At 40.9% G+C, this 16,487-nt stretch overlaps 1 long non-coding RNA gene across 1 annotated transcript in view; it reads right to left on the minus strand.

The window, feature by feature from the left end:
* Nucleotides 1-16,487, minus strand: part of LOC135319327 (uncharacterized) — a 175,260-nt gene that overhangs the window by 84,352 nt on the left and 74,421 nt on the right. The window contains exons 10-12 of the long non-coding RNA XR_010377838.1: nt 3,058-3,243; nt 883-962; nt 367-590 (exon numbers count right to left, since the gene is read on the minus strand). This is a non-coding gene — a long non-coding RNA (uncharacterized LOC135319327). The remainder of the gene's footprint in view (nt 1-366; nt 591-882; nt 963-3,057; nt 3,244-16,487) is intronic.

The raw sequence follows: 16,487 nt of genomic DNA on the forward strand, positions 1-16,487 counted from the left end.
TCCGAACTAAAATGGAAGATGCCTCCACAAGACAGAATGCTACTATACTGGTCATTAAAAATCATGCCAGGGGGGACAGAATATTGTAGAAAAAGGTGTAATAAGCAGAATGGAAAAAGGAGCTCTCCACACAGTAAAAAGGCACAGAGTGCTCGCTGTTTTTTATGACAGAGGAGATACACACTGATGAAAAGAACAGAATATAGATGTTAAAGTGTTAATTATTATCTCTGAGTAGTGGGACCAGGATAGACCCTTTTGCCCCTTTTTTCAGACTTTTATATTAAATACACATTATTTTTCATCTAAAAAAAGCATTTTTAGATGTCTAGTACCACACATTGAAAAAAATACACGAGTACTTACAGAAACAATAACTAGGAGACACGGCAGCAGCGTCACACAATGTAGAACGGGCGATCCTGCTTAACACCACACAGTTACATAAGGACCCACAAAGTGAGAGCACCTGCTGTAACAGTGCGCAGCCCCCTTCTATTTGTCAGTTGTGTCTTCAGGGCTGAGGCAGTTCTGAGCACGGCCAGTGTCAGTGCTGGTGTCTAGATGGATGCCACTGGAGGTGAGGGCACCTGCAAGCCGAGAGGAAGAACAGAAATCATCCTCTGCTTTTTCTGTCTTGTTTCTTTGTTACTTTTAAAGAGAGGCGTAAATAAGAAAAACTAAATCTTCCCTACTGAAATTTCAGTAATGAAACCTTTTTCAAAGTGTTCACAACTTATATTCTGCCTATAACTGTCTTTTCAACAAAGCATCATATTTATTAAATGTTAGTTAACACAGTTAATTAACTACCTGTTAAAACCTATTAAAGAACATGAAATGAACTACGTGAAAGCACCACGCCTGCAGTAACTACCTTACCTGTCTTGACGGCAGTGCAGTCAGCCCCCACCATCCCGTGGCCCTGAGCTCCTGATGCTGGTAAGAGAGCACGCTGCCGCCTCAGATGGAGAGAAACGGTGAAGGCGTTTTCTGAAATCTACAGCACTGACAAAACATAACTGACAAGTCCCAGGCTCCTTTGAGTCTGTCATTTTATGTTTCTGACCAACACCCGTCAATGAGCAGAACCACCCCATTTCCGAGCCATGGGACTCACGTGGGAAGCAGTTTTGGAGAAATTTCCAGGTATAGAATGTAACCAACTATACATAGAACTCTGAAAAAATAAAAGATGCAATACTCTGATCTTGGAATACACTCAAGATATTCTCCTAATCCTTAGTAGCTGGAAAGGCTGGGCTTCTCCTCAGCCACTTATTGATTTCACAGCCAGTGAGCATCTCCCACAAACCCTGTTTCCCTGTGTCTGCTGGGAGCCTCAGGCACACTGTTGCTGCCGATCATATAAGTCACAGGGCAGACGCGTGTGTCTCACGCCTGCGACCCTCACACAGGCTCACCTCCTAGCCTCACTGTCTGAAATTGGCCCCATTTTCTCACCTGTTTATTTGGTATCTGTTCTCCTGTAAGCTGCCTGAAATGCTTTTTGGAACAAGTCAGAAGAATGAGTGGGTAGAGAAATGGACAGATGGACAGGTGAGAGGTGGGCAGACAGACAGAGAGACTCCAAGAAAAGGGGAACAAAGAAAATTTCCTATGCAGAACCCTCTTCTAGTCAGGGAAGAAAGCCGCCACGGAGAAGTGTGAAGAGGCAGGTGGCTTAGGACTTTTTCCTGGATTCCATGAAAAGTCACACCAAGAGAGAGGGTAGAACTATAAATAATAAAAGAAAAAAGCATGCATGCTTGAAAAATATATCTACAATATGTACTTTCTAAAGAATAGATTCAAATCAGCAGGGCCCAATAACACAATCCTTGGGTATTTACAGAAGTGAGAATCCCATCTCCAAACCACAAGGCATCCCTTAGGAGCACTGAGAGTCTTCACGGGGCGGTCATAAAGCCGTCACCGCAAAAGCTATGCTCTCCTGCACTTACGAGGAACAAGCAGCTGTGCTCTGGCTGCCCACGCGCATCATTTACACCCTACAGCACCTCTACGGGGGGGGGACGCCTAGCAAGCCCCGTCTCTGCAGGACAAAAAACAAGTCCGAGAGACGCTAAGCCGACCTACCAATTCTCCATATCACAGGACTGGTCATTCCAGAGCAGGACTCGAACTCGGACCCACGTTTGTAATCACGGTTCTACCATGCTTTGTGTGCTTATTTTGTGTATAATACATTTGTTTCTGGCATGAAAGGACATTTAATAAATGATCGGTTGTCTTGTCTATCTCATTAGCTCACAATCTTTATATTTTTGAATTGTACTCTTTTCCCCTGGAGAAAGGAACGGAAAGAGCAGGGGTCAGAATGAGTTGGAGCTCCATTCTTTATCTGGTATCTCATCTCATTCAAGTCCCCAACCAGGGAGAAGGATCAAATGTCCTCTTCATCTTTTAAAGAGAGGGCTCCAGTGATGGTGACTTACTCAACTCCAAAACCAAATCTGGGGGAAGGGCACATGCAGCAACCAGAGCAGTATCATGTGTAGGAAGGCGAAAAGAGCTCAGGGGGTCAGCCTGATTTAATTTCAATCGATAAAAGAATACCACACACTAAAAATACTAGCATGCAATGGATTGGCTCTTTCTTGACATCTAGTAAGTTTCCACAGCCCACATGTAACATTATCGTGAACTAGTGAAAGGAAGAGTCCACAGATAGGGAAAATCAATGCCACAGGCTGGCTGAAACCCAGGCTGGAGGAAAGGTAGAGAAAGGGCATAGTTAAGAAAAGGGGAAAGTCTGGGAAAAAGTTATCATCACAAGGACTCTCAAGCATCATTCAGCAATCATAAAATCATTCATTCAAGAAAGAGTTACTTAGGTCCTATTTTGTGCAAGATTTTACAGAGGGCAAAGGAAGACTGCAGCGTCCATGGTAGCAGCAAGTGGCGGGGCTATAATACAGTTCTGATCCCGGCACCTTGCACACTTTTACTCAGTATAAAGGGAAAAAATAAAGTAAAATAATACTATGTAAACTCTACACATTGTTGAAAAAAAATTAAAGAAGACTTAAATACCTGGACAGACACACCACGCACATTCCTGGATCAGATGACAGCGCTCTTGGAATGGCAGTGCTCCACAGAGCGATCCACATATTCAACGTGGTCTCTATCACAATCCCAGTGGGCTCCTCTGCAGTAACTGACTAGCTGCTGCTACAATTCATATTGGAATTCGAGGGTCTCAGTAACCAAAACGTACTTGAAAAAGAAGAACAACGTGAGAGGACTTGTAATTCTCAATTTCAAACCTTACAACTGTATCTCCAGGTGAGATTAGAGGCCATTTTAAGTTATTAATGTGTTTATCCTTATTTTCTAAATTCTCTACAACGAATATGCCTGTTAGAATAAGAAAAATAAAAAGTAAGGTTTTTTAAAACATGCACACCGATTCATTCATTGGGAAAAAAATTATTTTAACTATAAAGAGATAAACAAATATCTAGTGAAAAAAGACTACTTAAAAACAAGAGTGCATTTACATTTTTCATAAATTGAAAACTGAAAAGCACAAACACATCAAGTTTCTAGAGAGACCGGTGAAACATATTAGTAGTTATTTTCAAAAATTCTAATTGAACAATGAAAACTCAAGAAAGGGAAATTCGTGATTGACAGCCAACTGCAAACACATGGAGAGCAAAGGCCTAGAAATCCCAGTTCCTTTAAATCTGCTACTAACTCAATAGGAGAGGAAATTCCTCACTGAGGGGACAGTGGAATCCCATGCATAAGAAAGGATACACAGTACAAACTGCAGTAGTATCGGGAGTGAAATTCTTAGAAGAATTCTAAAGTTACAACATGGCTGAAAAACTATAAAAACATTGAAAGACAGATTAAAACACACAGTCATATATATTATATAGAAACATATGAAGACTGCTCCCATGTTGCATAGAAATACAAACATATTTGTTCAATTATAGGCACTGATTACTTTATCTCAGATAGAATATTTCAACTAAAATAAAAAATCAATAATACACACCTCTTGTCAAATCTACTTGATAAGTTACTCTGCAATGTAACCATAATGTGTCTCAGATAGATCTAAAATTAGTGAAAAAGATCTTTGTATGGTTTCTTGAATTTTTCTCAAAATTCCAAGCTTAATTTTAAAATAGATCTGAGCAGTATTTCTATATTATCTTTTCCCTTGTGAAAAAAACAACATAGTCTGTTGTCAAAATTCTGTTCTTACAATGATTCACGAGCACCGTATCCTCACAAAACTGCTGGACAGCAAGGCGCTATCCAGACACTGTGACCAAACAAATGAAACACAAGGAAGACAGTGACCCTAATCTGGAGGGCTTATAATCTCTGTCAACACCGGGTATTTATTTGATTGGTTTGATTGGGTAGCAAGATGAAATCAATCAAGTACTTTCTTCTTTGAGTATTCTGTAAGTCATGACTCTTTTCAGTGTCATGAGCAGTAAAGACTTAAGCATGACTTGGTTAGGTCAACTAGCAACAATCATCACTGGAGAGTGAGTAATAAAGAAGTTAACTGATAGCAATACTTCTGCCTACATGAGACCTAAAATAAATCTACACTGATACCCGAAAGGAAAATGAGGAGATGAGGTCCCTAATGAGAAAAAAAACAAATAAGAAACCAAAAAAGGAAAGACTTTTTCATTAACGATTCCAGGCAGTAGTGGATCATGGTGGTGAAGAGCACAGATGCTTGGGACAAACATGAGGGTCTGAACTCCCACAGCACTGGGTAGCTGTGACACTGATATGTCAGTGAAATTTTCTGCATCTCAGTCTCCTATCCATAGACTGGGGACAACAACCGCACCCATCTCCTAGAATGGTCCTACGAATTAAGTTATTTTATATATAGAATTTTAAATAAAATACCTCAGATTTTAAATAATACCCCAAAAGCACAAGGAAAAAAGAAAACAGAGATAAATTGGAGTTCATCAAAATTTAAAACTTTGCTTCAAAGGGCACCATCCAGAAAGTGAAAAACCAATACACAGGAGAAAATTTTTTCAAATAATTTATCTGATTAGGATTTTGTATCTCCAAATGAAAAAAAAAAAAAACCCTACAACTCAACAATAAAAAGGCAACTCAATTAAAAGGTGAATAAAGGATCTGAAAAGGTATTTTTCAAGGAAAATATACAAATGGCCAATAAGCACAATGAAACGATGTTCAATATCATTAGCTCTAAGGGAAATCAAGTCAAAACCACTAGAAGAAACCGCTTCACACCCACAACAATAGGTTATAATAATAAAAAAATTAACAGGCACTAATGAGGACACAGAGGAAGTGGAGCTCGCAGCAGTTGCTGGTGAGGACGTAACACAGCATGGCCACTTTGGTAAACAGCCTGGCAGGTCCTCAGGGAGTTGAACATTTGGTTTCTGAATGACCCAGCAATTCCTCTGTCTGGGCACACACGTAAGAGAACTGAAAACAAATGTCCACATAAAAACTCCTAAAGGAATGTTCGTGGTGACACTACTCATCACAGCCAAAAAGCAGAAACAACCCAAATGCCTATCACCTGATGAATGGGTAAACAGTGGGGCCCAGGCATACAGTGGAATATTATTCAGCAATAGCAAAGCATAGAGTACTGACCCAGGCCCCAACGTGGACAAACATTGAAAACGTTACTCAGTGTGAAAGAAGTCAGTCACAATAGACGGTTCCACTTACATAAAGTGACTCGATTTAAATGAAATGTCCAGTACAGGCAAATCCACAGAGAGAGAAGAGTGGCTCGTTGGGGCTGGGGGAGGATGGGGAAGATGGGAATATCTGCTTATGCGTACGGGGCTTCCTGTTGGGGGGAAGAAAATGTTCTAAGATTGAAAGGGATGCACAATTCTGGGCATAGAGTAAAAACCGCTGTACATTTTAATGGGTGAATTGTATTAAAATTGTTAAGAAAAAAAGCACCTCGGGCCAGTACCTTCCCATAGTAAATGCAAATTGCTAAATTTTATTACAGGAAGAAGAAACTGCCCTCAGCATGAAAGCAGGAGATCAGCAAATGTGAGTTAACCGAAATTGGACAAGAACACTTCACTTGAAACAGTTGCTGAGTGTAGACGAAATATTCAGAAATAGGAAAATTAGTTTCACATCACGAAGAAGCATTCTGCTTCAAATGCAGATCAAGGATTCGGCAAGCCCACCTGCTAGAAATGACCAGAGAAGAAACCTGGTCTGTAAAACAAGCACCAGAGCCAGGAAGGAAGTGGTGATGAGGAAAGCAGGCGGCCGAATATCTGGAACAGTTTGCTACAAATAATTTCTCCACTGAAAATTCAAAAATAAAATGAAAGTGATGTAATGCTGTGTTGACCTCACGTGAATGGGCTTCCTTCAGTTTTCGACTGTTCTGTAACCCCGATTGAGAGACTCAGGAGCATCAGCATGGCTCCTGGAAATCCCCAAATGACTGCCCACCAGCACGCTGACCACCATCACATCTGCCAGGGTTGAATTGCAGAGAAGAGACCAACTTCTGAAAGGAAATGTTGACAAGGGAAGAAAAGGCTGCAGTCAGTCCTGGGACAGAGGCCCTCAGAGCAGAGGCCAGAAGGCTTCAGGTGAACTGCAGTGGCCCTGGGGCAGGAAGGGACCACGGGGGAGCAGATCTCAATTCTCTCCTCTCTCTCCCTCGGGTAGGAGACATAAAGCCTGCATCCTTCTCACCTGGAACTGTGGCATCTGGCTGGCAGAAGTCTTACCAGCACGGAATGATTATTCAAGACTCTGTGTAAAAAGTCAAGAAATCGAGAGGGAGTAGGGAGCCAACTCCACGAGCCTCTCAAATGCTCCCATATTTATTGTGTATAATCAAAGGAAAAATTCATCAACAGTTGTGAGATAGTAAGGATGAACTTCGGGAAAGACGGGATGAGGCAGAGATTCTAAAATCCACAATGAGTACAAAGGATTAGTGTATCTTTAGGGAAGTCATGGGATGAGGGGAACAAGATACATTTTTAGATATGTAAATTACAAAGCAGACCACCAGTCCAGCCAGGTCCTTGTTTTGGGGATAATAGACTATCTAACAGCACACAAGCCCAGCGTTTATAGCTGAGGGCCACGGTCCTTGCTTTGCAACCAGCAGAGTGCTATCTAAAACCTCAACTATGCAAGCAAAGCATTGTCTCTGCTTTTTAAGGCAAGGAGACTGGTGTGAGGATGCACACGCACTTGTTGCAAAGCAGTTTCTAAACATATTTTTTTCTTATTAAAGTTCACAGGCGGCTGGGGTGTGTTACAGTTTGTTAATCCAATCATGGGCTCTCACATGGAACCATTATGGAGGACACACTAGGATGACAAATCCTGCCTCTGGGTCTTTTCCTGCCAACTTCAGCCACTCTAGCAGGGTCTAGGCACATCCGTGAATAACGATCCTACAGAACCACCCACACTCTTAAATCCTGGTGCTTGAAACTTAATTTTAGCTCTACACAACTTACCGTAGAAAAGTTTCAGAAATAAAAGATATAATATCCCTTTTATATCTCATCATATTACTGATTTTTCTGATTGCTCTAAGCTGCTTCTACTTGGTAAAGCACATAATTCTACAGGTGAACTCAGTAATTTCCATTGGGCATATCTTTCCATTTTGGGCTCGCTAAATTCTATTGGTCAAATATCGATACACTTAAGTGATTTCTTTGTTTATCAATTTCAGCCGGGAGGAGAGGGAGTGTCACTCTTTTCCTCAGCCCACCCTCAACTCTTTTCTCATCAACTCAGGACTCCTGAAAACAAAACAAAGTATTTGTTTCCCTTCTACTCTTTCCACAAACCCAACAGGAAACATCAGCCTGGAGAAAGAATTTAACACAAATGTTAAAACAAAAATCTACAAACCTGAAGCAACTCCATCTCCGAATCATGATACACAATGAAATGAGAGTAAGTGTGTCAGGCACAAAGTATGCGTGAGCCTGACCACCTCATTTCTATTCTTCAAAGGAAGGAAGGTTTTTGTATTTTTTTAATCATTCTTTGTCATTGTTTCTGATTATGCCAAAAAATAGTTTATGAAATAATTATGCACTGCAATAACAGATTTTTATTGTATCAATTATAGAAGGCATTCAGAGGGGATAGGAAAACCCAGCTCTGTAAAAAATGCAAAAATTTCTTCCCCTGTTAAGAACACATATACAAAATGCAACAGAGAATTCAAATTCTTGTGGAGAGGAGCAAAAGCCACAGAACAAAAGCAAAGTCATTACAATGAGTCAATTCAAAATTCACTGGACAAACATGCTCAATGCATTCAAAGAATTTTAAAGGCACACTGCAAACCATTCACTTAATGATCTGCAGGCTAGAGGAAGCATTTCCCTCTTTAACAGACAACAGAAATCAATAGGGTGCCCCAACAAACAAGGACCAAAGAACAATCAGGTTTTTAACGGTTCTCATAAATCAGCATGTTCTAAACATCAAAATCCAGAAATTTTAAACATTCATTCAAACCACAATGAAACAAGCATTTCAAAAAAAAAAAAAAAACAAAAAAAAAACAAAGAAACTAAGCACACAGATCATGTACATAGATTAATGAGCATGTCTTGTACCGCTGGAAGAAAGAACAGGCTATAGCCTTTTACTTGAAAAATAAAACTACTTTTAAAGATAACTGCTAAAACACATTTCATCATTCATGTTGCCTTCAAAAATCTGAGGCACTTGTATCTGATCAGAAAAGCAATTCTGAGTAATAGTAGGTTACAATTCAGTGCCAGTTTGCTTTAGAAGAAAAGAGAAAAGAAAAGCTACTGTTTCTCATATCCTGCACAAAGTGTGAAGTGCCTCCCGGCCTCTTTCTCCTCCCGTTTTCTAAGCTCATGCTCCCCAACCCTTCTGAAACAAGTATGACAACCTCTTATTCCCAATATGCCAAATGACAAAAGAATATCAATTTATTTGTGTAAATATATGCCTACACCTTGAACTGGAGGAGAAAGGTATCAGAAGTCTATCTGGAACTTATTTCTACCTTCCTGAAATCACACACACAAACGTTCACACAGACACAGACACATACCCCCTGGATTACTGGACACTTCACAAGCTTAAGAATTCCAACTTCTAGAAGATAACTTTGTAGTTAGTTTAAAATACAATTCTGTCAGCTTTTGAAAGCCTTGATCATCTGCTAAACCATCCAAATATCAAAGAGACCCAATTAGCCTTCTCTGTAGAATGTAATTTCCATTGATGGCAAAACAGACCCTAAGAAGTACTGGATCAAAGACTCGTGTTTATCACTACCTATGATCTTTTTTAAGCACATTAACAGATTCAGAAATGTATGTCTCAACAACATTTATTCTTATTGAAATAGCATACGTGTTCAATTGTCTATACAGAGACTAGGTCCCATGACGGTGTTTAAGATCTATTTTGTGTATTGCAATATTTATTTTCAAGTGCAGACAAGGAGGGTGTGTATTACTCAGTTGTAGAGCACCTACTTAGCATGCACAATGTCCTGGCTTCAATCCCCAGTACCTCCAAAAAAAAATAAATAAAAATAAGTGCGAATTTAAAAATAAGAATAAAGTTATAAAAAAATGCAGACTAAAAACCACTGCAATCTAGGTGCTACAATTATACTAAAAAAAACAAGGGTTTCTATCAAACACTGACTATATGCCAATCACAGAGACAATCACAAATCACACCTGACAACCATCACGTGTGATTCTCAGCAAACCTACTAAGTAGACACGGATGAGTAACCCCGCACTGCGGATGAGGAGACGGAGCTCTGAGGAGCCGGGGACGCTGACCATCCTGCTCCCCGCGACAAAACGTCAGCCCAGGGCAAGCGCTGACAGAGCTGCTCTGAGGGGACACCCAGCTGCATGGAGCCTTGGGGCACTGGGGAGTCCCAGAAAACACTAAAAATTGTTCAGTGAAAAACCAGCTCAAATATATTACATTGTGCCACATCCTTTAAACAGGGAACATGACTGAGGATTTTTGATGCCTCCGTGTCCTTTCTGCCATCATCAATTATTTGCCCTCTCAGCGCGACCAGTGATGAACTGGATCCCATATGAAGTGCACTAAGATGGCAGAGCTTTTAAAGCTGTTTTATGAAGTTTGTAAGACTCTGTTTATGCCTCACACAGGCGGTCATCCTTCACTTCTCACCGGTGTGGACGTACCACCTGAAATCACGCCTTTCTCCTTTTTAAAATCCCTTCATCTAATCCAGACTTTTCAACAGCAAAGCAGCAGCTCAACCACAGACAGTGGACAGCTTCTCACCAAATGGACTCGAACAGCCCATCGGACTACCTGGAAGCCCTTTTCTTCTATTAAACCCACTTCCGGGTACTTCATCATTTTCTGATTGGTGGACTTGGCCACTGACTGGACAACTCATAGAGCTCCCAGCCTCACATCCGGGGGTGGGAGAGGACCCTGCTGTTTGGAGAAATCAGTGAGGAAGGCGGACATCCTCCAGCCAGGTCTGCACGGGTAGAAGTGCGACAATGTGCTCAGAAATTATACCGTTAGCATCCCTGGGCTCCCATGGACTGGTTTCACATTAACCAAACTCATGACACACTGATGCAAAAAAACCAGAAACTTAACTTATTAATGTAACAGAAGAAGTGAAACTATAAACCAGACTGAAATATCAGAGTTCAACCATGAGTACATTTTCTCCTCCATGGCCCAATCACAGGCAGGCAATCACATGGCAACCATGGACAGAAGCAGAGCAGGAAGGGTTTCTAGATTAACTCAATGGACTAAATTTCTGTTATACGAACAGATCTACTGCCTAGAAAATAATTAACGCTAATCACAGTGCACACTTCGTGGACAGTGGCCAAGACATGACAGTGAGCACCTGTGTAACTCTCCTTTCCCTGTCCTTTCTTGGCTAACTGATGCAAAGTGGTACAAAGATTCAGGGATGCAGATACCTCTAAACACCCAAAGCCCATCCCTGGGAGCCTCAAAACCAGACAGCCAGGGTTTAAATACCAGCTCTGCCACTTTCTAGTTCTGTGATTTTGGCCAACTTACTTACCCTCTCCGTGCCGAAATTTCCACACTGTAAAACTGGGATAACAATGAAACCTTCCTTACTCGCTTGTTGAGAAGATTGAAGGATTCATTTCTGTAAAACTCTCAGAAAAGAATGTAGCACATTTTTGGTGTTCAACAAATGTCAACTTAATATAAAAGTGATTTACAAGTCTCCCTTCTAATTTTTATTATGTCTTTCCTGGCTAGTTTAAGTCCCAAAGAAAATCCTTATTTCTCCTTTTACAAACTCTTGGGGAGCACCCTCCCATTCCATCCCACCACCTGTTTAAACTAGGGAGGGGATGCCTCCTCCCCACTCCTCTGGGCCATGGAGAGTGCATCTCCCTTCACACCCCTGGCCTCTGGCTCACAGCTAGCCCTCGTCACACTAACAGGGTGAGGTGTGAGTCCGGGGAAACAAGCAGGGAATGTGAAACCCTACCTTTCCCTCCAGTGTTGGTCACCATTGGGAAGCACCTGGGATGCTCAGCTCCATGTCAGGACAGCCCTGTGCATGAAGGGGCAGGTCCTCTCAAGGGAAGGCTCGCTGTGGCCCAGAGTTACCTGGGACAGGGTGAGTCTCTACTTCTGGGACACAGTATCATGACACGCATTTTCCCACAGCCCTGAAGTTCATGGAGAACGTGGCTTCATCAGTAACAAAGAAGACATTTATCGCCTGCCTACTCTTTTGTGTCATCTCTCAGTTGGCTGCTGGAGACAACATGTATATAAGTATTGGATCCCCTTAGGACCCAACACATATGAAGTAACAAAAAATTCTGTGGCTTAACGTTGGTTCAGGGCGACTGTGTTAACAGTTCTGACTCTGCTGATGCTTAATTATGGGTATAGGAACTATGGAACCTCCTCAAATATCTTTCATCATAAAACCAGCTTTTCTTGTTTTCCTGTTTCTTAGTAATTGCCAAAGACTATAAAATGATGGCTTCACACCAAACAGCAGCTAAAGTTTATGAGCCCTCTTGACATACCCACTGTGGTAAACACTTTACATAATTTCTAATTCTCACAATTCTACAAAGCAGATACGAACGTCCCAATGTCACAGACGAGGGAAATCTCAGAAGGAACTGACTCAGGCTCACGTGCTCAGTGGCAGCGCGTGCACGCAAACCCAAGTCAAAACACTACACCCCTTCCTATATGTACCAAATCTCCTACCACCAATTAACACACAGCGGCGGGGTCAATACTCAGGGAACTCAGTACACTTTTCAGCTTTAAGGTGCTCCAGAGGCCGCTACTAGCTGTTTTATAAATTCCCGGCTCACTGGTTTCTAACACTGGAAGAAAAGTCTGATTTTGCCATTGTTTACACAGCAAGTCTGAGATGTTCACACCGAGATGACAGAATAAAACTAAAATATAAGCAGAACAATTTTTCCAGGTAGACAGACATAATGGACATTGTGCTATTCTGAAGCATCAAGGAAAGAAATCAAAACAAAATAACGTTGTTTAAGCCTTCTTTAACAAACAGGAAAATTAAGACGATAAGAAGGTGCAACAAGAGCCACGTATGGCTAAAAAGACCTTCCAGTTTGCCAGGAAGCATGCAACAAAAAAATTGCCTGTAGGATCAGAAACGAGAATCAGATAACTAAAAGCTTCTGTAGCACATACTGCACTTTGCTTCGGGGGAAGGGAGGGGTACTCAGTATTTAATATGATATTGCTAATACTCCTGAATATAAACAAAAGACACAGGCTCATGGAAACTCATCTTAGAACAGGAAAGAATCCAGTCCAGCCACTTCATTTTACATTAGGGGTGACTGAGACATGGGATCTGTCCTCCTTGCAATCGGCAGCAAATCTCTCCTAGGCCTCATGTCTTGCACTGTAGCAAAATCCAACAGATCTTTACTAAGCCTATATTCATAAAAGTCACGTCTGTATTTTTCCGAAGGTAGGTTATCTAAGTATCTTGCAACATACTTCTCAAAAATCCAGGAAATCATACGTTTGTTGAAATACAAAAACATTTATTTACATAATAAAACAGCATGAGCTTTATTCTCTCTATTAAAAAAGTGACATGTCAAATCAATGTTTTGATATTTTAAACCTGTTAAGAGTGCAGGAAAAAAGATCAAAATTTTCTTTAATCACAAAAGAGAGAAGCTTATTCCCTGAAAATGATCAATGTGGATTTTTCTAAACTTAATGAATCTGGTCAGAATCCCACGAATTTAAATGTCTGAGTGGATGGTTACACGGCAACATGAAATCTGAGTTCTAACAATACACATTCTGTGTAAGTAATCTTCAAGGTCGTCTGCTTAAGGCAATTTAACTAGTCCCTGTCTCAATAGAAAGATAGAGATTTCATTAAAACTTCATAGTGCACTAAAAAAAAATGAATCCTTGTTACTTTAAGCCATATTCATATATATCATATATATACATATTAAATATGCATCAGTAATAAGCCACCCTCTTTAGTATTCAGAGTTGATCTTTCTAAAATATCTGTCATTGTGACAGCACAGTTTTACTAAGCACCTCTTGGGTTCTTTGTATACAAGGCTACTAACTCTCACAGTGAGACAAGTTAAACGATATCACTCAAATTTCACAAAACAGGAAATGTACTTAAGCCATGAAAACAACTTATATATACATCATCAGGAAAGAAAAGAATAAACATTTTCTTAAAATATTCATTGACAATCTTTTCTTCCATATTAAGACTACATAAAACCAATTCAGTCTTTGTATTTCTGTCAATAAGGGCCACTAAAGAAAAAAAAGTAACATCATCAGCAGTGGTTGGACATTCAAAGCCCCCTTCTCTTTTGCACTATCATTATTTTTAATATTTTGTTTTTAGTGCTCACAGAGCACTAAAATACATAAAAATTAACTTTTTATGCCACTACCTGAGAATTAAACATTTGTGAAAATGTACAATTTTAATTTATGCCACTCTGTCTCACATTCTCACTGGTGTTTCCCGTTTGAAGGCCTCATCAGGCTGAGATCACTAAAATCGGCCATTTATGGAGTCACAGGAGTTCGGGTAACCACTCAACGGGAGGCTGATTAGAGGAGCAATTAAGAATGCATCCTGTGCAGCCTGGGTTCCAGCACCGAGCTAGCCACTGATAGCTGCGTGTGATTTGGGACAAGCTGCTCCATCTCTCAATCCCTCAGCTGCAAAAAAGGAGACAATATTACCTACCGTCTAACACCTGCTATGAAGTAAAACATGAGGAAAGTATTTTAGCATTAGGTAGGTGTCCACTCAGAGAGAGTTTGGTCATTATGATGATGAGTATGTCTGTTAATAAATTGAGCTAGACCAAAAAGGAGAAATCAACTTAAAGGAGAAACATTTTAAGCCAATGAGCATTTCCTTTTGGATGGATTGCAGAATATTCTATTCATTTTTTTAATAAACCAAGATTTGTCCATTAATTATAGATTTACAGGTTCATGGACAAGTCTCCAGAAAAAGAATTAGAGGCCTCTAACCTCTGAATACTAAGAAAGTAAATTTTAAAAAAAAAATCAGGGGGGAGATTATACCTCATTTGGGAGAGTACGTGCTTAGCATGCATGAGGCCCTCAGTTCAGTCCCCACTAACTCCATTTTAAAAACTTTTTTTTAAGAAATGGAGAATTAAAGCAAAAATTTGGAGGAATACAGAATTTTTTAGAGACTCATCTCAGATTTAAGATGGGGAAAAAACCATCCATTTCTCAGAGGAAATCTTGAGAACTATGTAAGCTGAATCTGAGATGTCTAGTCTTCTAACATTATTCATGAATTCATATTACCAAGTCTTAAAACTACCTGATAACCCACAGTTGTGATACTGATCATAACAGCTGCCAACAAGGATCTAGCTCTGGCTAGGAATGCTCTGTTCTGACATCTCTGCCCCTGAGGCCTCACCAGGCTGAGAGCACTAAATTCGGTCATTCATGAGCATCTCGTGTAAGTCCTCCCTTTGTGCTTCTCACTCTCCCCTCACCAGCCCCTCTGAGGGAAACACTGTTATCATCTTCCCCACCCGCAGATAAGGCCACTGAGGCACAGAGACTAAGCCCTTTCCAGGTCATATTGGCATTAAAGGACGTCTGTATTTCTGCTGTTTTTCTTTTGACAAAGGAATCTGAGATATCAATTCAAGGGAGACTGTTAAATAACCAAGTCTGTCAGGTCTTCACCTCAAAGAGCAGATACTATAGATTCCTGATGTAGGATGAGGCCGCCGCCACAAACTGACTCAGCTTGAAATTAATATCCAAGATGAAGCAGCGGATACACGTAAACATTCACGATTGTCAACTCCGCTCACGGGTCTGGGCCCTTCACTGCCTGAACGGGGGTGAAAACTCCACCCGTGTCAGGGAGGGAAGCGCGGCTCTTCCAGGTCTCACCAAGGCTTCACGGGCTATTTCCCCCCAACAGACTGTCCTCAACGATTAAAAAGTTCTCAAGATTTTTACACCATGCAAAACTCAAAGACATTTCTGCAGATGGAGCACTTTCTCAGGCTTAAACCTATTTTGCCTACATTCAGCATGGGGGGAAAAAGAAACAAAGACTCTCCAAAGTCTCTGAGTCTCACCACTCACACTAGTAGAAAGGCCACAGCACAAGATGACTCTTCAGAGTGCAGGGTGAGAAGAAAATAAAGCCGCCCCCAACCACAGGCACTCCCATAGACAGAGCTCAGCAGTCTTCTGCACACTCACGGTTGTGCAGCCCTCATCACCATCTATTTCCAGAACACTTCATCACCCCAAAAGAATCCCCCTGTCACTAGCAGTCACTCCTTAACCCCCCTCCACCTAGCCCTTTGCAACCATCACCTGCTCTCTGCCTCTGCATGTGCCTATTCTGGGCATTTCAGATCACTGAAGTCAACAATATGTGGCCGTTTGTGTCTGCTTCCTTTCACTTAACATGCTGTTGTCAAGGCTCGTCCATGTTGAAGTGGTATCAGCATCTCTCTCTTTTTTTTTTTTGAAAGTGTTAAAGTTTATTAGAAGGTGGTAAGTACTATCAAAAAGAGTAGAGAGGAGCATAAGTGATTGTGTTTCAAAGGGAAAAGGGCGGGTTGAGCAGTCAGAGTGGACTTCCCAGAACAGGGGGCCTTTTTCATTTTCCTCTTTTTTTTTATTCACTCTTACGTCTGAATAATGTTTCACTAAGTGGAGATTCTACATTCTGTTCATCCATTCAGCAGCTATGTATGGACGAGGTCCAGAAGGATGAGGGTAAGAGGCGACTACCAGGGATGGCATTTAAGCAAAGGGCAAGATGTGCTTTCAAAAAAAAAGCCAACAAACAGAGGCGCAAGGAAATTCAGTGTGTTTCTGAGCAAAGT

The sequence above is a fragment of the Camelus dromedarius genome, chromosome 25 (genome assembly GCF_036321535.1).
Source record: "Camelus dromedarius isolate mCamDro1 chromosome 25, mCamDro1.pat, whole genome shotgun sequence".
NCBI classification, from domain to species: Eukaryota; Metazoa; Chordata; class Mammalia; order Artiodactyla; family Camelidae; genus Camelus; species Camelus dromedarius.